Source organism: Pinus tabuliformis, chromosome 9, assembly GCF_031772625.1.
Source record: "Pinus tabuliformis cultivar Carrire ecotype Pingquan chromosome 9, CPIR1, whole genome shotgun sequence".
Classification (NCBI taxonomy): domain Eukaryota; kingdom Viridiplantae; phylum Streptophyta; class Pinopsida; order Pinales; family Pinaceae; genus Pinus; species Pinus tabuliformis.
This window is the reverse complement of record NC_142307.1, coordinates 1,942,962,000-1,942,986,217: the sequence shown is the minus strand read 5'-3', so window position 1 is coordinate 1,942,986,217 and position 24,218 is coordinate 1,942,962,000.

Genomic DNA, 24,218 nt, shown 5'->3' with positions numbered 1-24,218 from the left:
TGAAAAAACAAGAGGAAGCCCAGACAAAAGAGCAGGAACAGAGCAGCATAGAGGTGAATGTAGATGCCCAGATTGACCCAAAATTGCTCCAGGAATGGCAGTAATTCGACTCAATCATCAGCAATCTTGAGTGCTCGAAGGAAGACGAAACATCAAAAGCAGCTGACACACAGGAGACAACTTCAAAATAGGTTCCAAGTGGAACCAGTGGCCTACCCAGTTCTAAAGAAGTAGAGATAATCCCTAAGGATCCCTCCGATCAGATTATTTTGCAAGTAGAAGAAATTCCTCCCTTAGATGTCTTTTACAGCCCAAGACACAAGGCTGTGGTAAAACGACAGCGGAAAAGGAGAAGGACTGATCAACATTCCCTTTTCCCTGAACAAACAGTGACGGGCAATGTGGTTTGGAAAGAGGAATTTGACCCCTCTGATGACCTAACAAAACTATCCCAATATGCTGGAGCCTATTCGGCAGCAACAATAGACAAGGCATCAGAGGTGAGTAATTTATTAAAAGGAAAAGACCAGGAGATTTTTTCACTACAAGCACAACTATCGGAGGCACAACAAAAGGTGGAGCAAGCAGAACGGCAATTGTTTACACAACAACAAATAAATAATCAATTGACTAAACAATTGCAGGAAGAGAAACAGAGGATTGATTACAGTGCAGTTCAAAAGCAGAAAGAGTTGTCTGAGGCATTGGCACAACTAAAAGCAGTGAATGAACAAATGCTGAAGTCAAAAGATGAGAAAATTGCTCAACTATCAGCCCAGCTAGAGAAAACAAAGAATCTTCCATAGCTAGCTGAATTCAAAGCAGAGGCATTACAGATAAACAAGGCATTGATAACACAGATAAAGCTTTTATGTCAACAAATCGCGCAGGCGGAACCTTTATGCGATTTGACGACATCAATAAGTGAAAAATCAGAAAAAGCTAGAACAAACTTGGATCAAGCCGATGAAACACTAACTAATTTTCTTGAGTGGCAAGACACCGATCAGGGACAGGCAGCTAATTTACCCAAAATCCTAGAATCACATAAGGAGATATTATTTACGGAATGGCAGTCCCAGTTAATGAAAGCAGAGAGAGTAATTTCAAGATGCAAATTAACCACAAGTAATTTGGTTTAATTGGTTAATAATACTCTCTACTTGTCTAACATGATTTCTCAATGTACTCCAGGTAAATTGACAGCGGCTAAAACATTGGAGCAGTCATGTTATCCGGAACTAGAGAAAAATGGGAGTTTAATCGCAGGAATTAACAGTTTGACATGGGACACCTATTGGTTCTTCTTAGTCAAACCATATAGCCAGAGAGCCACCCTCAAATGCCTCACAGATGCAATCAGGTATATCATTCCCGATATACAGGATGCCACCTATGCTACCCAACTCAATTCTCGTCTTAACAGACCACCAGAAGTGGAGCCAATGCTTGCGATATGCTAGCTCAGGTTTAAAGGCAAACAACCTAAGTGATGATTCATGCCGCCGACTGCCAGATTGCCGAGAAGGAGATATTCAGAATCAAATGATACCAATTAAGTAGGATTTTAGTTTCATAGGTAGTTAGATTAATTAAGTATTTATAGACCCTTTCATGTATTTAGAAAGGGTCGTAAGTTTTGTATATGACTTAAAACCTGAAGTTGCACTGCTGTACTTCAGGCATATTCTTTTATAAAACTGGGCCAATCATTCTGATTTTGACAAAGAAGCTTTTATGTGGATGTGCACTACTGTCTTTGTTTGAAAGTATTTCTGAGTCGGAAGAAGAATTTCAAATAGCGATTGATATTGGGAGTGATTAGCAGCTCATATGGTACTATTATCTATGTTTGAGTTCATTCTTTTTATATGAATTGTCATTTGATCGCTTTTGCTATTATCGCATATATGCATGTGTTTTTAACAGCATTCTTTATTCCTTCCACTATTGGATGTTTACAGTATGCTTTTCTTTTGATCATATATGTATCGATAATATAAATGATAAGTGTAGCAATATTGTGTTAATCACTTTGTTTAACTATTTAAACAAAGTAATCATTGAATGAATAAATGTCTATGTTTATTAGATAGATTCATCTATATGCCTGTCAATAGACAAAGATCATCAAGCGCTACATTTCAAAGAATAATAGTTCCCAGGATTAGTAGTAGTTCTTTTATTTCTGCTGATAGATTAGATAATCAATCGTTCATCCACCCCTTTTATTCATTATTGGGAAACTAGTCCCATTATACCCAGTCGGAGCCACCATTCCAAACGGAGAAGGAGCTGTATTAAGGTCCGGACCGGGTGGTTATCCCCAATGTTGATACAATGATTTTCAGGGCATCAACATTTTTGGCGCTAGAAGGAGGGCCTCAACTGTGAATGGCAAGCAAACCGAAATCTATAGACCATTCTAAGAGTAATTCTCCCTCCACATCACCTCATACTTCCCAATTGCATGCTGGTTCTCCAGTATCCAAACAAGAAGAAGAGGAATCAACTACCATTGCTCAAACTCACAATACTCCTGAACAATTAAGTCTTGAATCTCTTGAAGTTCAGTCTCTTATCCATAAACTTCAGAACTTCTCGATTTCACCACAGAAATCTGAGGTATCTCAAAGCAGTGTGACTTCGTAATTCAATTTACCTCACCCTCTCACCAGACTTCAGAGTGGAAATCTCGGTATTGAACCTACTGAGTTCCCTTTACCCAAAAGGGAAAAGGCGAAGAAAAACACTGAAGGATCTGACAGTGAAACACTTTCATCCACATCCTCCATCTCATCTTCCCGAGTGCGAAGTCAACCATCCACTCCCTCATCACACATTGTTGTTCATCAGGGATTGGCAACTTCAACATCCCAACCTACGCAATCCTCAATGTCAGCTCCTTCCCAGACATCTGGAATTTCAACAGTAGTATCATCCACTACTGCGGTTACAATGGCAGATCCATGGACCAAGCCTGGTGCAGTCAACATGCCTACACCATTGCATGCATTACCTGACGCTCCTGAGAAATGGCTACCCAAGTTTAATCCAGATGATGGAACGCAAGCTGAGGAACATATTAATAAATTCATGTTAGCAATTAATTTGAAGGGAGTAATAGAGCAAGATGTTGTTGTTAGGCTTTTCCCTTATACTTTGCAAGGATCAGCAGGATCCTGGTATTTTTCCTTGCCTTCTGGTTCCATTACCAGTTGGACCACTTGCCAAGAACAGTTTCTTACTAAGTATGGTGATGATAGGTCTTTAGCTACACTAATAAATGATCTCTCCAATCTTAGGATAGAGCATAGGGAACCGATTAAAGAATTTAATGCGCGATTCAATAAACTCTTGAATAAAATCCCAACGGCCTCCAAACCAAGTGAGCAAATCAGAAGCGAGTGGTATATAACTGCCCTACCTGCCAATATAGCTATTTTTGTAGAAACGGCTGGAAAACCAACTTTAGCTGAAAACATGAAAGAAGCACTTGCTGTGGAGAAACGTATTAATGCTCTAGAGAAGAAAGCTGCTCTTGAAGATAGAAAAACCAAAAAAGTTTCTTTTAAAGATGATTCAAAGAAGAAAACCCCTAAAGATCCATATGACATGGAGGGTCTACAAAAGGTCCTCAAGACTATGTCAAATGAAATGGTTGAAATCAAAAAACAAGTAGCTGAAACCTCAACCAAAAGGCCCTTTAAGAATTACAAGAAAACTGAATCAAAACCACTGAATGTTATATCTAATGCAGATTCAGATCTTGAAGAAGGAGAAGAAGAAACAGTTTCACCAACTGATGAAGAAGAGGAAGTTGTTGAATGTCATGGAATGTGGGATTTTATATTGCCTAACTCCGATACAGAAAATGAAGAAGAAGCATTTCCTGTCACTACTAGGAGTAAAAGTACCTCTGAACCTGTTCAGACAACTTCAAAGAAAAGGAGTGCAGGTGCTACTACAACAAAGGAAAAGGTGCCCCCAAAGAAGCCACCTACAACAGTTCCGCAAAACCAACCTTCAACCTCAAATATTCCGTCAACATCTAAGACATTGGTAGTATTCGATTCAATGGATTACAATATTGTTGATGACATGAAAAAGACTAAGGCAAACATTACCATGTTTGAACTTAGTAAATTGAAACATCAGCAAAAATTGTTTCTCAAAGAATTAAATGTTGTTCCTACTTCACCCCTTCCCAGTGCTAAAGCTGCAAATGATGCAGGTCAACCACCTTCTGGTATGGTCGAAGCTACTGATGCAGTTCTGATTGGAGATAGATCAAATTCTCATACTCCACCTTTCCTTCTACCCTATGAGATCTACAATAGAAACCTGCACAGCTGTTTGATTGACTCAGGGGCATCCTCTAATATAATGCCAGCTTCAGTTTGTTCCAAACTGAACATTGAACCCCAAAAGTCTGCTATTCATATTGTGCAGTTAGACAGGACTAAAGTCCAGGTTTTAGGAGAAATCAACTCAGTAACTATCAGGCTATCAGCTGATCCTAGAGTAGTTCAAAGAATTGATATCTTAATTGTTGATATACCTGAATTTTATGGTTTGATCTTGAGTAGGGATTGGTCTGAAAAAATCCATGGGTATATTTCTACCGATTGGTCCCATATGTGGCTTCCCTACAAGGGAAAGCCAAATCAAATAAAAATCGATCGGGAGAAACACATGACCCATACAGTTACAAAATTTGAACAAGAAAACCAACCAATAGCATTTAATAACAACATTTTGGGGAATTATTCATCTGAGTCATTCTTTGGCAACTTCCTTGCCCAACCATCTCCTTTCTCAGTAAACAATTCTACATCTCAGATCGAAAATTATTCACAAACAGATAGGTCAATATGTTTTAATGATACTGAGGAAACTGTAAATAAAATTGTTAATACTTCTTTATTTTGGTCACTATATTTCGATGGGTCTAAGTCTAGCGAGGGCTCAGGAGCAGGATGTATTTTGGTTAGCCCTCAGGGAGAAAGAACAATGTTGTCCTGTAGGCTGGAGTTTGAATGCATGAACAATACAACTGAGTATGAAGCCTTAGTCCAAGGACTATATAAAGCGATTAGCCTTAAGGTCCAATATTTGAAAGTGTTTGGAGATTCCGAAAATATTATTAAACAGGTAAGGAATACAATTCATTGTCTTTCTAGCCATCTCAAACATTATCAGTCGCTGGTGCAGGAACTCACCTCCCACTTTTCAGCATTCAATATTTCTTCCATCCCCAGGTCTCAAAATTCAGCAGCCGACTTGCTAGCCAATGTTGCTTCCAAGCTCCTACCTTCCGAAGATTATAGCCCAGATAGATTTTTAGTAGAATTACTTTTTAGGCCATCGATTCCTGACAATGTCACTAATTGGAGAGTATTCAACCACGATGAAGACATTTTACAATTTTTAACTTCTGAAAAGTCCTATGATGATCGAATCATTGAGGAAAACGAGCATGACCTTCATATGAGAGGAAAACACGAGGAAAATTCAATCCCAAAGCCTGTGGTGAAGCTTGAGGATCTTTATGATATTAAAGACAGGTTTAAACCTGTGACCAATACAAAGCTCCAAAGTTCCACCTTAAGGTTTGAATTGATAAACCTTGGCATTGAGCAAAATCCTCAAAACATTAATTTAGGATTATGACTTTTCGTGGAAGAAAAGGAAGCATTCATTAGACTGTTACAGAAAAATAAACGTGTTTTTGCTTGGAAATATGACGATCTAAAGACATATGATACATCCATCATCCAGCATACCATTCCAATGCTTCCCGAACAGAAACCAATTCAACAGAAGTTGAGAAAAATACATCCAAACTTAGAGAGTCAAATAAAATCGGAACTCAATAAACTCTTGAAAGCTAAGATTATTTTTCCCGTTTGGCACTCAAACTGGGTCTCCAATATGGTGCCTGTCAGAAAGAAAAATGGCGACATCAGGATTTGTATAGATTTCAGAAATTTGAATAAGGTGAGCCTAAAAGATAATTTCCCATTACCTACTATGGAGCAGATACTCCAATCAGTGGCAGGCTCTGAGTTGATGTCCTTTTTAGACGGTTTTTCAGGATATAACCAAGTTTTGGTCCATCCTGATGACCGACTCAAAACCACATTCAGAACAAAATGGGGAACTTATGCTTATCAGAAAATTCCTTTTGGACTTATTAATGCAGGAGCCACGTTCCAAAGAGCGATGGATATAGCTTTCAAAGGATTAATTAGAAAAACAGTAGTTGTCTAATTAGATGATATTACTGTATTTTCTAAAAAGAAATCCAATCATTTGCATGATTTAAATCAAATCTTTCAACGCTGCAAAAGGTACGGTATTTCACTTAATCCTAAAAAATCCTTCTTCACTCTTGACCAAGGAAAGCTCTTAGGCTTTATTGTTTCTAAAGATGGCATTTATATTGATCCGGACAGGATTAAAGAAATCTCTGAAATCCCTTTCCCTCATAATAAAAAATCCGTGCAGTCATTTCTAGGCCAAATCAATTTTGTCAAAAGATTCGTTCCAGACTTTTCTCAAATCATTTTTCCACTTCAAACTATGATTAAGAAAAATTTAGTCTTTAAATGGGGATCAGCAGAAAAGGAAGTGTTTGATTTAATCAAACAATCAATAATCAATGCCCCCGCTTTAAATACTCCTAATTTTTCTAATCATTTCACATTGTATACTCTTGCATCCGATTTGTCTTACGCTACAGTACTCATACAGATTAACAATCACAACTTGGAAGCACCCATTTCATTCTATAGTTCAAATCTTCAGGGTGCTGAATTGAATTACTCCGAAGTAGAAAAACAAGCCTTTGCTATATATAAAGCTGTCAAACATTACAGACCCTTCCTTTTAAAAGCCCATACAAAAGTTATAGTTCCTTTCCTTGCGGTAAGGCAACTATTAATCCAAAGGGAATTAGGTGAAAAAAGGGCAAATTGGGTTACAACACTTCAAGAATATGACTTGGAAATTAAACCAACAAAGATTGTTAGAGGCCAAGGTTTTTGCAGGTTATTGGCAGGAGCATCCAACATTCAAGAATTAGGTGATACAGATCAAACTGAAGAGATCAACCAGATAAGTATTACTGATTCTGAATCACAATATGTTGACTTAATCTTTTATTTGAAAAATGGATATACACCTCCTAACCTGTCTTACAAAAACAAAAGGGCCATTAGATTAAAAGCAAAAAATTTCACAATTATTGATGATGTGCTTTTTAGGCAAAATTATGATTCAATCTTATTAAGATGCCTAGAAAAACCTGAAACACAAAAGGTTTTGCAGGAATTACATGATGGACTAGCAGGAGGACATTTTGGAGCCGACACAACAGCCCACAAATCATTCATGCTGGATATTATTGGCCCACTCTGTTTAGAGATGCTCATGAATATGTAAGGAAATGTCGAAATTGTCAAACTTCTAGTGGAAGACAAAGAAAGCCAACTTTCCCTTTGCAACCAGTCAACATTGAACAACCATTTGAGCAATGGGGATTGGACATCATTGGAGAAATTACTCCACATTCTTCCAAACAGCATAAGTATATCCTTACCGCTACTGATTATTTTACTAAGTGGGTTGAAGCAATTCCTTTAAAGACAACAAATTCTGAGGCAATTATAGAATTCATAGATCAATTCATCATTACCAGGTTTGGTGTCCCAAATGCTCTTGTTTTTGATAATGCATCTTACTTCTCAGGCAATGCTATGTTTGATTTCGCTATTAAAAGAGGATTTAAATTGAAATATTCTGCTAATTACTATCCCCAGGGTAATGGTTTAGCAGAATCCACAAATAAAAATATGATTAAAATTATTAAGCGGACTATCGAATAGAATCATAAAAAATGGCACAAATCCTTAATATTTTCACTATGGGCTGATAGGATAACGTAGAAGGCTTCCATAGGTTCTTCTCCATTCAATCTCATGTATGGAAAAGAAGCCGTGCTACCAACAAATCTTGTCCTTCCTTCTCTAGCCCTAGTTCAGTTTATTGAGGAAAGCCCTTCTTCTTCTATTCAACTTAGACATGACCAAATTCTAAGATTAGAAGAGGAAAGAGAAAAAGCCAAGGTTATTCATGTAAAACATCACCAAATTATCAAGTCATCCTTTGATTCAGCCTCATCCGGTTCAAAACAATTTCAAGTCGGTGATTTAGTTTTGAAATGGGACAAAGCCCATGAAGATAAGGGAAAACACACCAAGTTCCAGAAGATGTGGCTTGGGCCATTTCAGATCTGTGAGAAGATAGGCCATTCGACCTTCATATTACAAGATTTATCAGGTTTGAGAGATTCTCTCCCTATTAATGGCCTTATCTTAAAAAAATTCTTCAATTGAGGAGGTAACCCCTTCTCCTTTTTAGTTTAGTGAAATTTTGTAGTTTGTAGGACCATTAGAAAATAAAGTTGTAAGGTATCTTCCATTGACCTTTGCTGTATTTAAAAGTTGTTCAAAAGAAGTAGCGTTGATATTTGCTTCTAAAATAATAGAAGTCTTAAACAAAAGGGATAATTTCTAGGAAACTAGGTATAATTGCATTCTGAAACCACACTTCAATTTTTGTGAACGCTTCTCAAAGTTTAGAAGTATTGTAAATCATTTTATGTTTTCAAATTGGTCACAAAAAGGTTATCAATATCAAAACAGGAACTTATCCAATTTCAGCATCTTTAACTCTTACCGTGTCATCCATTTACTCTTAAGGAGAAAATTGTCCATCCCACTCACCAAAGCTTATGATTACTCAGAGTGTAATTCTAAAATATTTGATATAAAAGATAAGAGGTCTTATTACAAGCCTGCTTACCATGATCATAGGGAAATAGTTTAATCGACATTACCAATACTGCATACCAAAACAGGTAATGGCTTAGGATTATAAGACAAGGGGTCTCATCACGAGCCAGCTTGTTCGGTTAAATTACTACTAGTGAATGGCATTGTCACTCAGCTGGTCACCAAACCAGGACAATGGCTTTTTATCTTACAAAAGAACAGAAAAGTTAAAAAGAAATGCAAAATATGAAAGCATGTTTTGAATTCATTCTGTTAATCATACTCTGAAATGGATGGGACAATGGACAATAACATGGTTAAAAGGTATCCCTGTCGAAACTATGAACGTTTGCTGGTAGCAGAGGCTCTACCTATGACAAAGGAGTCAATTCTAAAAGCTGATTTGGAAAGGTTTTCTGTTTTATCATTATCAACCAATAGAGGCTAATTTAAAACTTAGAATGTATCTAATTTTAAACAAGAGAGGAAATTAACAAAGATAGTTTCATTTTATTTGGAATGCATATATACCTAGTTATATTAGAATTTTCCCCTTTGATGAGATTCCTATTTTGAAAAAGTTTAAGTATTTCCATACTTTTCAGAGATAACTGTTTCTTCCAGCGAATCGCCAATTGTTGTGCTCTACAACAACCCCCCATTTCATATCAAGTTTATTCTCAAAACTATAATATGAAATGGGCCCCTTTTTATTTTAATTGGTATCAACTTAGTATTATTCAAAAAGATCCGAAAACAAAATGAAAACATTACAAAACCTTTTTGATAAACCAATTAATTGGTCTTATAATATATAAATGAGTAATCTTTTATCATTGCGATAAAGCGATCGCAAGATCGCATGTCGCAATGACAAAGGAGGCATAACTTAAAGACCCATTGGTTTTCTCCGACGCGACAACACGCAATAGGCTATCGGATATCGGCAATAACGAGTTATCATGACAAAACTCCCTTTCGCTCCGATGCGATGCGATATCGCTATCGGTGATCGGAGATGTACCATGCATGCTTTTCAAAGTTCTCAGTTAATACTCCCGATGCGATGCGATATCGCTATCGGCAATCGGGGATTCCAAAAGGAACCAATATAACAATTTAAGTTTTCCCCGACGGCCGATTGCGATAAAGCTAAAAGCGCGAATTTCAAAAAATTGATAAAGCAGGGACATTACGATTAATTCGTATTAAAGGCCTTATCTTCCCAACAACGATTCACCTGCGCTCAACCGCCAAAACTTCCAAGGCACGCTTAAATGAATCATTCAGCCAATAAACGATATGATGGGCATTTAAAGGATTGATAGGTTTTAACGGCCATTTAATGAAATAGTAAGTCTAAAAAATCTTTTCACAGATTGTATCCGCGGCCACTTTAAGTTAATCCTTCATCATGCATTGATTAATATATCTCGCTCATATTTGGTTTGTGCTACCAATTCTCTGTATTACGTTCATTTTCACTCCTGTGCAGAACTCTTCCGAAGCAGTAGATTTAAGCAGAATGGGGAAGAAGTCCAAAAAGACTGCAATAGCCTCCGCTTCGCCAGCCACAGGACAACTCATCGCTGATCCAGGAACTAAAAGAAAAGGATTGATATCCGACACTACATGTCTAGGACTCGGCAAAACTACTTGGCAAAGTACCTATAATTTGATTGAGGCTAAAGAACCCGAGGTGACAGCAGTACAAGCCACAGTAGATACGACTCGAAAATCTGATGCTACTCTAAAGGATTTAGACGAATCTTTCCTTCATCGGATAGCAGCTCGGGAACAAATTCTCCCATATACGGATGTAGTGAGGTGGGCAATTGAGGAAATCCCAATCACAGACAAAACCTTTTGCACCATAGATGGGAGAATCTTCGGTTCATTTCAACCTAATGATTTGAGGCAAATGTATCATTTTCCTGTACCAGAGAAGAAGTACAACAAGGCATTCCTGGAGAAATTCAGAGAAGAGAACGAAATTGAATCTGAACCCATTTGGCATTGGAGGCATAATCCAGCAAAACACAAGCATGAGTCTTCGGGTAAGTACTCTGTTGATTCTCTATGTTCTCCTTATTGTTATGCTCGGATAATGATGTGTAGATTGTGGGGGTTACAAGATTCTGCAAATTTCACTATAGAAATGGTTCCTTTGATGGAGGCGGCATGTAATAGTGAAATAATGGATTGGGCAACTGTACTGTTGGATAAGCTAGCAACCACAGTTCTTGATTTTAGAAGCAAAACCCGCATCACTGAAAGGTTTATTCCCCCATTCTACTACAGTGCTTATATCTTGGACACCCTGTGTTTTAATTCTGAATTTCCCATGCTTGGATGGAGGTGGACTCCACAAGACCCCATGCCCATTCACATATACCATCAGAAGTTGTGGAAAACTTACTATAAGCACCATTTATACCAAGTCTGCAATGGTTTTATGTTACCCATTCACTACTCTATTTTTGATAAACCTGCTCCTAAGATTTCCTACCAAGCAGGGGTTGATTTGACATCGATAGGAAGATGGTTCGGAGAGGAAATATTTACTTATATAAGAATTTTCGGCAGCCAAGCCAAACCTCATGTCCTCCCTTTGTACATACCTGATAAATCGTTGGCTAGGGAGATAGCCTATCAGATTATGTCTGAAGGAGTTACACAAACTCTAAAGAAAAATAAGAAGCAGGTTTGGCCCTCTTTTCCTCTAAGATGCGGTGTCTACGCTTTGCATGACTTTAAACATGCAGAGAAAGAAGCTGAAAAAATGAAGGCATTAAGTCTAGAAACTCTTCCTAATAGGCGATTTGATCCCAACAAAGTCGCCTATAATGCACTTGAACAGGAAAAATTGACAAAGTTTGATCATAAAGAAGATAAGTTCGATGACCTGTTCTCCTCAGCCGAGTCAATGTCCCAAGTTAAATCGCTGGCCAGAATGGAATATAAAGATGACGGGTTAGTTGAATTCAACAGACTTAGAGAACAGAGGTTGCAAACTCTGCCTCTAGATCTGTTAGCAACAACCCCAACAACAGAATCAAGCGAGCCTGAGCAGCGACTCACTAAGGAACCTCCTGTTACATCAAAAGAACAGGAAGAAGTGCATATGAAAAAACAAGAGGAAGCCCAGACAAAAGAGCAGGAACAGAGCAGCATAGAGGTGAATGTAGATGCCCAGATTGACCCGAAATTGCTCCAGGAATGGCAGCAATTCGACTCAATCATCAACAATCTTGAGTGCTCGAAGGAAGCCGAAACATCAAAAGCGGCTGACACACAGGAGACAACTTCAAAATAGGTTCCAAGTGGAACCAGAGGCCTACCCAGTTCTAAAGAAGTAGAGATAATCCTTAAGGATCCCTCCGATCATATTATTTTGCAAGTAGAAGAAATTCCTCCCTTAGATGTCTTTTACAGCCCAAGACACAAGGCTATGGTAAAACGACAGCGGAAAAGGAGAAGGACTGATCAACCTTCCCTTTTCCCTAAACAAACAGTGACGGGCAACGTGGTTTGGAAAGAGGAATTTGACCCCTCTAATGACCTAACAAAACTATTCCAATATGCTGGAGCCTATTTGGCAGCGACAATAGACAAGGCATCAGAGGTGAGTAATTTATTAAAAGGAAAAGACCAGGAGATATTTTCACTACAAGCACAACTATCGGAGGCACAGCAGAAGGCAGAGCAAGCAAAATGGCAATTGTTTACACAACAACAAATAAATAATCAATTGACTAAACAATTGCAGGAAGAGAAACAGAGGATTGATTACAGTGCAGTTCAAAAGCAGAAAGAGCTGTCTGAGGCATTGGCACAACTAAAAGCAGCGAATGAACAAATGCTGAAGTCAAAAGATGAGAAAATTGCTCAACTATCAGCCCAGCTAGAGAAAACAAAGAATCTTCCACAGCTAGCTGAATTCAGAGTAGAGGCATTACAGATAAACAAGGCATTGATAACACAGATAAAGCTTTTATGTCAACAAATCGCCCAGGCAGAACCTTTATGCGATTTGACGACATCAATAAGTGAAAAATCGGAAAAAGCTAGAACAGACTTGGATCAAGCCGATGAAACACTAACTAATTTTCTTGAGTGGCAAGACACCGATCAGGGACAGGCGGCTAATTTACCAAAAATCCTAGAATCACATAAGGAGATATTATTTACGGAATGGCAGTCCCAGTTAATGAAAGCAGAGAGAGCAATTTCAAGATGCAAATTAACCACAAGTAATTTGGTTGAATTGGTTAATAATACTCTCTACTTGTCTAACATGATTTCTCAATGTACTCCAGGTAAATTGACAGCGGCTAAAACATTGGAGCAGTCATGTTATCCGGAACTAGAGAAAAATGGGAGATTAATCGCAAGAATTAACAGTTTGACATGGGACACCTATTGGTTCTTCTTAGTCAAACCATACAGCCAGAGAGCCACCCTCAAATGCCTCACAGATGCAATCGGGTATATCATTCCCGATATACAGGATGCCACCTATGCTGCCCAACTCAATTCTCGTCTTAACAGACCACCAGAAGTGGAGCCAATGCTTGCGATATTCCAGCTCAGGTTTAAAGGCAAACAGCCTAAGTGATGATTCATGCCGCCGACTGCCAGATTTCCGTGAAGGAGATATTCAGAATCAAATGATGCCAATTAAGTAGGATTTTAGTTTCATAGGTAGTTAGATTAATTAAGTATTTATAGACCTTTCATGTATTTAGAAAGGGTCGTAAGTTTTGTATATGACTTAAAACCTGAAGGTGCACTACTGTACTTCAGGCATATTCTTTTATAAAACTGGGCCAATCATTCTGATTTTGACAAAGAAGCTTTTATGCGGATGTGCACTACTGTCTTTGTTTGAAAGTATTTCTGAGTCGGAAGAAGAATTTCAAATAGTGATTGATATTGGGAGTGATTAGCAGCTCATATGGTACTATTATCTATGTCTGAGTTCATTTTTTTTATATGAATTGTCATTTGATTGCTTTTGCTATTAACGGATATATGCATGTGTTTTTAACAGCATTCTTTATTCCTTCCACTATTGGATGTTTACAATATGCTTTTCTTTTGATCATATATGTATCGATAACATAAATGATAAGTGTAGCAATATTGTGTTAATCACTTTGTTTAACTGTTTAAACAAAGTAATCATTGAATGAATAAATGTCTATGTTTATTAGATAGAGTCATCTATATGCCTGTCAATAGACAAAGATCATCAAGCGCTACATTTCAAAGAATAATAGTTCTCGGGATTAGTAGTAGTTCTTTTATTTCTGCTGATAGATTAGATAATCAATCATTCATCCACCCCTTTTATTCATTATTGGGAAACTGGTCCCATTATACCCAGTCGGAGCCACCATTCCAAACGGAGAAGGAGCTGTATTAAGGTCCGGACCGGGTGGTTATCCCCAATGTTGATACAACGATTTTCGGGGCATCAACACCAGTATGTGTGTTGTGAAGTGAACTTCCTAGCCACTGATTGAGTTTATATCATATCCTTTCTTTCCTTTTGTCAGACCAAACTTTTTCTTCATGCTGTTAGCTATGGTGCAGTCCTAATATTTTCCAACGAATTCTTCCGCGGGGTTTCGCCCTTGATATGGTAGTCTGATAATTCTCAATCTCAACATTGGATCTATAGGGATCCTATTTCCCATACATAAGCATCCATTGTGCACCAGCATGAGAAACTATCGCACACAAGTTGTGCTCCCCGGATTTTTGCAGAAGTGCGACACATTTAACATATTCATTAATCCTGATTGTGCCAATCCATTTTCCCACTGCTGCGGCTCTAACCTCATCATGCCACTCTCCGAGTAGCGTACCTGTTACAAATATCGGTTTGGTGCAAACTGTGGGTATTTCTTCTTGTCATTAAAGTTGTAGTCCGCGAACTTCAGTTGCAGAATTTTCCCTAGCATTTCTCCAGTAAATGGTACTGACTCTAGCAATAGGGGTGTGAAGGTGCCACACTTCACACCCTTTGACTCTTTTACATGTTTGACATTCAATTTTCTCAGTGGAATGTTTGGTGGTAGCAGCGATGGAAATGTTGCACCACTTGTTTCCATCTGCACCTCCTCCATTTCTTCTTCACTGTCTCTAAATTGCTCGGGCTCTTGTTGAGGTTCGACAAGATTCGTGTCTTGTTTATTCTTTGTTCTCTGTTCCTTAGTTAGTTTCTTCTATGCAGATCTCCGCTGTGTGTGTGATGATGTTGTTGCAGGTGATGCTGCTTCCATAACTCCAGCTATGCCCTTATTGTTGAATACATGGATACATTCTACAATCATTATCATATTCATGTGAAAATTACTGTAATCTTCTTCACACTAGCAACACTCAAGCTCTTAATTTAGGAAAGTGCCAAATCTAGGTGGGAGGTGACTTTTTATAACAATTTTGGATTTCTCACCCCATCATTAGGTTATATTTTGTTCAGATTGTGTTCTTTAACTGCATATCTATCCTTAGTTCTTGTCAGTTTGTCCCATAAATGCAACTTTCCATGTGTTTTAACGTCAACTTTCCCTTTTTAATAGTCATATTTTTTCTGCAGACTTCAACACATCCCATATTGTAGTGAACAACCCTTCTTACGTCGAGGCTCCTACAAAATTCGACATAATCCAGACTATAGAGAATTACTTTCTACATCGAAGCTCTCCACAATGTAGTTTATAGTTCAGTGCCCACTTTCAATTGCAGGTGGCACTAAGAATTTTCTCCTTTCTTCTTCAGAGAAAACTTGTAGGGGCAAGGTTGTCCCTGTACAACTTCAACACACTTCCATTTAATCTTCCTTGAATAAATTCTCCATTTAACTTTTCTAATTGAACTGCACCTCCATCAGTAATATGATTGATAATGTCGGGTCCCAACCAATACATTTTGAATTTTCCTAAAAAAATTACAATCTTACTATCATAGAGGAGAGAAAGGTCTCCTACCTGGAACTTCTTCTGCTTAATATGTCTATCATGCCAAGCCTTTTCTCTTGCTTTCTATACCTGGTGATCAAATCCTTCTATAAATATGTCTTCCTCCAAAGAAAGAGATTGTGACATTCTTTCCTCCATTATATTAGGGTCTACCATATCTGTAAAAGATGCAATCCTCAAGATAGGCATAATTTATTCCATGGGCACCACAACTTCTTGCCCATAAAATAACCTAAAAGGTGTTTGACCTATCAACTTTTTACATGTAGTCCTATAAGCCCATAAAATTGCTGGAATTCTGAGGTCGCATTCATCTCTATTCACATTACATACCTTAGTAAGTGCATTCTCCAAAATTTTATTAAATGCTTATACTGTTCTATTGGCCCGAGGGTGATAAGGGGTAATCTTCTAATGATAAACTTGGAATTCGTCAATGAATGCGTCAATAGTTTTATTCAGGAAGTGTGAACCTTAGTCACTCTTCAAAATCTCTGGAAATCCAAATCTAGACAATATGTGTTCAAAAATAAACTTCGTAGTAGTCTCTACACTACAATCCCTTAATGGTTTTGCTTCGGCCCATCTTGTTAGATAATCAATCGATGTAATTATGTATCTCACACCAGTCCTTTTTCTAGGTGGGTTGATAGGTCCAACAAAATCAATAGCCCACTTATCAAAGGCTTGCAATGTAACTTATGGTACTAATGGCATCTCATCTCTTCTTGAAGGCTTTCCTGTCCCTTAACACACATCACATGCTTGATGGTACTCCTTTTCATCTTTCTGTAGTGTAGGCCACCATAATCATGCTCTCAGAATATTCTGCGCAGTGTCTTTTCCTGCATAGTGTCCACCAGATATGCCCTTATGAGCCTCCGCTAGAATCATCTGCCTTTCATGTTTAGAAACATATCTGTGTAGTATCGCATCTAGTCCCATCTTATATAACTATCCTGCTATAAATGAAAAATCAACTTCCTTAACCACTACTTTCTTTTGTTGCGTAGTATATTCTGAAGGAGCCATTCCTGTGTTCAAAAACTGAATGATGTCTACAAAATGGTCATTTACAAATCTGATTTCAAATAACTGCGCATTAGGGAGATTTTCCTCTATGTTGGTTGGTTCCTCCCCTGTTTCCAATCTTGATATATGGTCAGGTCCCGCATTCAGTCTCCCTGGTTTAAAAATGATCTCAAAGTCATGTTCCTGGAATAATAATAACCATCTGCAAATATTTCCTCCTAAGTTAGGGTTATGTTGTGCTCTACAACAACCCCCCATTTCATATCATTTTTTATTTATAAATATTAACATATGAAATGGGTCCCTTTAAAGTTTAATTGGTATCAATACTTTTATTGTTCAAAAAGGTCCGATAATCAAATGAACTCATTTTATAAAACCCTTTTGAAAAACCCATTTAAAGAAATAAAGCAAATCTTTGTCATTGCGATAAAGCGATCGCAAGATCGCATATCGCAATGACATAAGAAATATAAATAAGCGGCACATTGATTTCCGCTGATGCGATATCGCAATCGGCGATCGGCAATACTTCATGCACACTTTAAAGCGCCCATGCCATTAGCCCCGATGTGATGCGAAATCAGCGATCGGATATCGGCGATAATCTTTACTTAAGTCTTAATGCGCTCAAAGCTTTTCCCCCCGATGCGATGCAATCGGCAGTCGGCAATCGGCAATATCCAATGCACATCATTAAGGCACACAGGTCATACCCCCGATGTGATCCGATATCGCTATCGGCAATCGGCAATACACTATATATGCACTTTATAATCCTCATTCTCCCGACGCGATGCGATAAAGCGCAGTTTTCAATAAAAAAGCCATTAAGTGATGGGATATCACAATTCATTCATATTTAAAGCTTGATCGGTTAAGCAGTCATTTACCTGCACTCAACCGCCAAAACGCCCACTGCACGCTTAAGTTAATCATTCAGCCGAATAACGCTATAATGGGCATTTAAGGGATGACAGGTTTTAAACGGCCAATTAATGAGATCATAAGTCTTAAAATCTTCCCATGGATTGTGTCCGCGCCCATTTTAAAGGCTAATCCCTTATTACGCACCTATTCATATGTTCTCATCACTTGCAAGTTTTCATTGCTATCTCTCTGTATTACGCACATTTGCCTCTCTGTGCAGAATCCATCCGAAAGAGAAAACTCAAACAAAATGGGGAAGAAATCTAAGAAGACCGCGGGCGCTTCCGCTACACCAGTTGCAGGACAAGCTGCCGTAGACAAGAAGAAGGGCTTAATTTCTGATACTACGTGTACGGGTCTCACCAGAGTCACTTGGCAAGGCACTTACAATTTGGAAGAGGGGCTGGCCCTCTTTTCCCTTGAGATGTGGTGTTTATACGCTGCATGATCTCAAACATGCAGAAAAGGAAGCCACAAAGATTCAATCCTTAACTCTAGCCACTATCCCAAATAGGCCATATGATCCAAAGAAAGTTGCCTATACTGCATTAGAACAGGCCAAATTGACAAAGTTTGAGCATAAGGAAGATATGTTTGACGACCTGTTCATTGCGACCGAATCAATAGGCTAGGCTAGAGAACTCGCTAGGATGAAATACAATGATGAGGGGTTGACTGAGTTCAATAAACTTAGAGAACAGAGGTTGCAAACTCTGCCTCTAGATTTACTAGCAACGACCCCAGCGACATCATCAAGCGAGTCTGCTCGGCAACAGTCAAAGGCACCTCCTGTTATAACCTAAGATCATAAGAAGGAGCAGGAGGAAAAGTAGAGGAGAGAAAAAGAAGAACGACAGAGAAAAGAGAAAGAGGAACAGCAAAAGAAAGAAAATGAAGAAAGACAGAGGAAAGAAAAAGATGAACAAATGAAGAAAGAGCATGAGGAAAGGCAACAGAGGGAACAAGAGGAGCAGCAAAAGAAAGAGCAGGAAAAAGAGCGGAAGGAGTCCCAAGCCGAAAAGGAGAAACAGACCACCACTGATGTTAATGTGGACACTACCATAGATCCCAAATTTCTCCAGGAATGGCAGCAGTTTCATTCCATCATCAGTGGCTTGGAATGTTCAAAAGATACAGACACTTCCAAGACAAATGACACACAGGACATCACTTCACCTCAGGTTCTAAGTGGAACCAGTGGCCCACCCATTTCTAAGGATGTTGAGATAATTCCAAAGGACCCCTCCGATCAAATCATTCTCCAGGTAGAAGATATTCCTCCCCTGGATGTTTTCTACAGCCCGAGGCATAGAGCAGTTGTAAAGCGATCAAGGAAAAGACGAAGGACTGATCAACCTTCTATCTTTCCAGAGCAAACAGTCACAGGTAATGTAGTATGGAAGGAGGAATTGGACCCCTCCGATGACCTAACAAAGCTGTCACAGTATGCGGGAGCCTATTCCGCAGCGACAATCGACAAGGCATCGGAGGTAAGTCTTCTACTGAAGACTAAAGACCAAGAAATTTTTGCATTGCAGGTAGAGTTGGCCGAATCAAAGCAGAAGGCAGCGCAAGCAGAGGAGCAGTTGCTGGCACAACGACAAATGAACGATCAATTAACCCAGCAATTGCAGGAAGAAAGGCAAAGGATCGACCTAAGCGCAATCCAGAAACAAAAGGAATTGTCGGAGGCATTGGCACAATTAAGAGCAGCGAATGAGCAAATGATGAAAACAAAGGATGAGCAAATCGCTCAATTGTCATCGCAGCTCGAAAAAGCAAAGGGCACTTCACAAGTGGCAGAATTCAGAAAAGAAGCATCACTAATCAACAGTGCATTGATATCCCAGATTAGGCTCCTGTGTCAACAAATCGCTCAGGCAGAGCCATTGTGTGAGCTAACGACATCCATAAATCAGCAGGTAGAGAAGGCCAGAAATGAGTTAGACCAGGCCGAAGAGATCATAACTGGATATCTTGACTGGCAAGATTCTGATCAAGGGAGAGAAGCAAATTTGCCCAAGATTTCAGAAACATATAAAGACATACTTTTCACAGAATGGCACACTCAAGTGATGAAAGCAGAAAGGGCAGCTTCAAGGTGTAAATCAACTTCCAGCAATCTAGTTGATCTAGTTAACAACACTCTCTACTTAGCAAATATGATTTCCCAATGTACACCAGGAAATATGACAACAACAAATACATTGGAACAATCATGCTATCCTGATTTAGAGGAGAAAGGAAGATTAATCGTTCAGATTAATACTTTAATTATGGATGCATATTGGCTTTTCCTGATTAAGCCGCACACATAGCGAGCCGCCCTTAAGTGTTTAACAGATGCAATCGGGTGTATAATTCCCGATATTCAGGATTCCACCTATGCCGCACAGCTCAGTTCGCGCCTCAACAAACCTCCTGAAGTAGAGCCAATGCTTGCGATAAGTCAGCTCAGATTCAAAGGAAAGTAGCCGACTTGATGAATCATGCTCCAGCTTGCCAGATCGCATGACAAAAATAGGATCAAAAATTATTGATACCAATTAAGTAGGATTTCTGTTTATTAGATATTTAGATTAGTTTAGTATTTATAGATCCTTTCGTTGTTTTGGAAAGGGTCGTAAAGTTTTGTAACAGACTTAAAAGACTGAAGTTTGCACTACTTTGCTTCAGTCAATATTCTTTTATGAAATTGGTCCAATTGTTCTTAATTTAACAAGGAAGCTTCTTTATGCAATTGTGCACTATTGTCGTTGTTGAGAATGTTTTTGCGTTGAAGGAAGAACTACAAATAGCGATTGATATTTGGGAGTGTCAAGCAGCTCATATGGTATTTCTATCTATGTCTGAATTCATTCCTGTTATGTGAATTGTTATTTGATTATTCTTGCTATTGTTGATTATATGCATGCGCTGTAATAGCAAATCTTTATTCATTCCACTATTGGATGTTTTATGATGTGCCTTTTCTTTAAATCATGTACATGTCAATGATATAAATGATAAAGTGTGGTAATATCGCCTTAATCGCTTTGCTTAACTATTTAGGCACAACAATCTTGAATGAATTAATATCTATGTCTTAAAGATGGAGTCATCTATATGCCTGTCTTTTGACACAGACCATCAAACGCTACGCTTTAGAGCTCAATAAGTCCCCGAGATAGATCGTAGTTATTATGTTCTTGCTGATAGTTTTAGTTATTCGCTTACCGCTAGCATACTCTATAAGTCATTCATTCATCCCGTTTATCTATTTTTGGGAAACTGGTCCCACTATCCCCAGTTGGAGCCACTATTCCAAATGGAAAAGGAGCTGTACTAAGGTCCGGACCGGGTGGTTTCCCCAATGTTGTTGCAGCGATTTTCGAGGCATCAACATTTTTGGCGCTAGAAGGAGGGCCTGACTGTGAATGGCAAGCAAACCTAAATCTGCAAGCCACTCTAAGAGTAATTCTCCCTCCAAATCTCCTCGTACTTCTCAATCGCATGCTGGTTCTCCAGCATACCATCAAGAAGAAGAGGAATCAACTACCACTGCTCAAACCCATCATACTCCAGAACAATTAAGTCTTGAATCACCTGAAGTTCAGTCTCTTATCCACAAACTTCAGAGCTTCTCGATTTCGCCACAGAAATCTGAGGTATCACAAAGCAGTGCGACTTCGCAGTTCAATTTATCTCATCCTCTTACCAGACTTCAAAGCGAAAAGCTCGGTATTGAACCCACTGAGTTCCCTTTACCCAAAAGGAAAAAGGCTAAAAAATATACTGAAGGATCTGATAGTGGAGAGCTTTCATCCATATCCTCCATTCCATCTTCTCCTCTGCAAAGTCAATCATCCACTCCTCCATTACATATCGTTGTTCACCAGGGATTAGGTACTGTAACATCCCAACCTGCTCACTCCTCAACAGTATTTCCTTCCCATACATCTGGAATTCCAACAGTAATATCAACCACTGTTGCTATTACAATGGCAGATCCATGGACCAGACCTGGTGCAGTCAATATGCCTGCACCATTGCATCCATTACCAGATTATCCTGAAAAATGGCTCCCCAAGTTTAATCCAGATGATGGAACCCAGGCTGAGGAACACATCAATAATTTCATGTTGGCAGTCAACTTGAAAGGAGTAGCAGAAGAAGATGTTGTTGTTAGGCTTTTCCCTTATACCTTGCAAGGATCAGCAGGATCCTGGTATTTTTCTCTACCCTCTGGTTCCATTACCAGTTGGAACACTTGCCAAGAGCAGTTTCTTACCAAATATGGAGATGATAGGTCTTTGGCTACTCTAATAAACGATCTCTCCAATCTGAGAATTGAACATAGGGAACCAATTAAGGAATTTAATGCTCGTTTCAATAAACTCCTGAATAAAATCCCTACAGCTTCCAAACCAAGTGAACAAATTCGTAGCGAATGGTATATCACCGCCCTACCTGCCAATATAGCCATTTTTGTAGACAGGGCTGGGAAACCTACCTTAGCCGAAAACATGAAAGAAGCACTTGCTGTGGAAAAGCGCATCAATGCTCTAGAGAAGAAAGCTGCTCTGGAAGACAGAAAAGCCAAAAAAGTCTCTTTCAAAGAGGATTCTAAGAAGAAAACCCCAAAGGACCCATATGACATGGAGGGTTTGCAAAAGGTCCTGAAAACTTTGTCTAACGAAATGGTTGACATAAAGAAACAGGTCGCCGAAACCTCAAACAAAAGACCATTTAGGACCTATAAGAGAACTGAATCAAAGCCACCGAATGTCATATCTAACGCAGATTCAGAGCAAGAAGAAGAGGAGGAGGAAACAACCTCACAAACTGATGATGAAGAAGAAGTAGCTGAATGCCACGGAATGTGGGATTTTATACTCCCTAACTCTGATACCGACAATGAAGAAGAAGCCTTCCCGGTCACTACTAGAAGTAGAAGTACTTCTGAACCTGTCCAGGCAACTTCAAAGAAAAGGAGTGCAGGTGCTGCCACAACAAAGGAAAAAGTACCTCCAAATCACCTGCAGTAGTTCCCCAAAACCAGCCTTCAACTTCTAATTCTCCTTCAACATCTAAAACGTTGGTGGTATCTGATTCAATGGAATACAACATTGTTGATGACATGAAGAAAACTAAAGCAAACATAACCATGTTTGAACTTAGTAAATTAAAGCATCAGCAAAAATTACTTCTTAAAGAATTGAATGCTGTTCCCTCTACACCACTTCCCAGTGCAAAAGCTGCTAATGATTCAGGCCAACCTCCTCCAAGTATGGTTGAAGCTACCGATTCAGTTTTGATTGGAGATAGATCAAATTATCATACTCCACCATTCCTTCTAACCTATGAGATCTATAATCGAAACCTGCACAACTGTTTAATTGACTCAGGGGCATCATCTAACATAATGCCAGCTTCAGTTTGTTCTAAACTGAACATTGAACCCCAGAAGTCTGCTATCCATATTGTACAGTTGGACAGGACCAAAGTGCAGGTTGTGGGAGAAATTAATTCCGTAACTATCAGGTTGTCTGCTGATCCCAGGATAGTACAAAGGATTGACATCCTAATAGCCGACATACCCGAATTTTACGGTTTAATTTTGAGTAGGGATTGGTCCGAAAAATTGCATGGGTATATTTCCACTGATTGGTCACACATGTGGCTTCCCTATAAGGGTAAGCCAAATCAAATAAGGATCGATCGAGAAAAACATATGACCCACACAGTTACTGAATTTGAACAAGAAAACCAGCCCGTAGCATTCAACAACAACATTTTGGGGAATTATTCATCAGAGTCATTCTTTGGCAACTTTGTTGCCCAACCCTCACCTTTCTCAGTTGATCATTTTTCATCTCAGATTGAGAATTTTTCACAAACAGATAAATCTAGATGTTTCAATGATGATGAGAAAACTGTAAATATGGTTGTTAATACTCCTTTATTTTGGTCTTTATATTTTGATGGCTCCAAGTCGAGCGAAGGCTCAGGAGCAGGATGTGTTTTGGTTAGCCCACATGGGGAAAAAACAATGTTGTCTTGTAGATTAGAATTTGAATGCACTAACAATACAGCCGAATATGAAGCTCTAGTCCAGGGATTATATAAAGCAATCGGCCTTAAAGTACAATATCTAAAAGTATTCGGCGATTCTGAAATAATTGTTAAACAGGTGAGAAACGCAATTCATTGTCTCTCAAATCACCTCAAGCATTATCAATCCCTAGTGCAAGATCTTACCTCACATTTTTCGGCATTCAACATTTCCTCCATTCCTAGGTCACAAAACTCGGCAGCCGACCTACTAGCCAACGTAGCTTCCAAGCTTCTACCTTCTGAAGACTACAGCCCTGATAGATTTTCCGTAGAATTGATTTTTAGGCCTTCAATTCCTGATAATGTCACTAATTGGAGAGTATTCAACCATGAT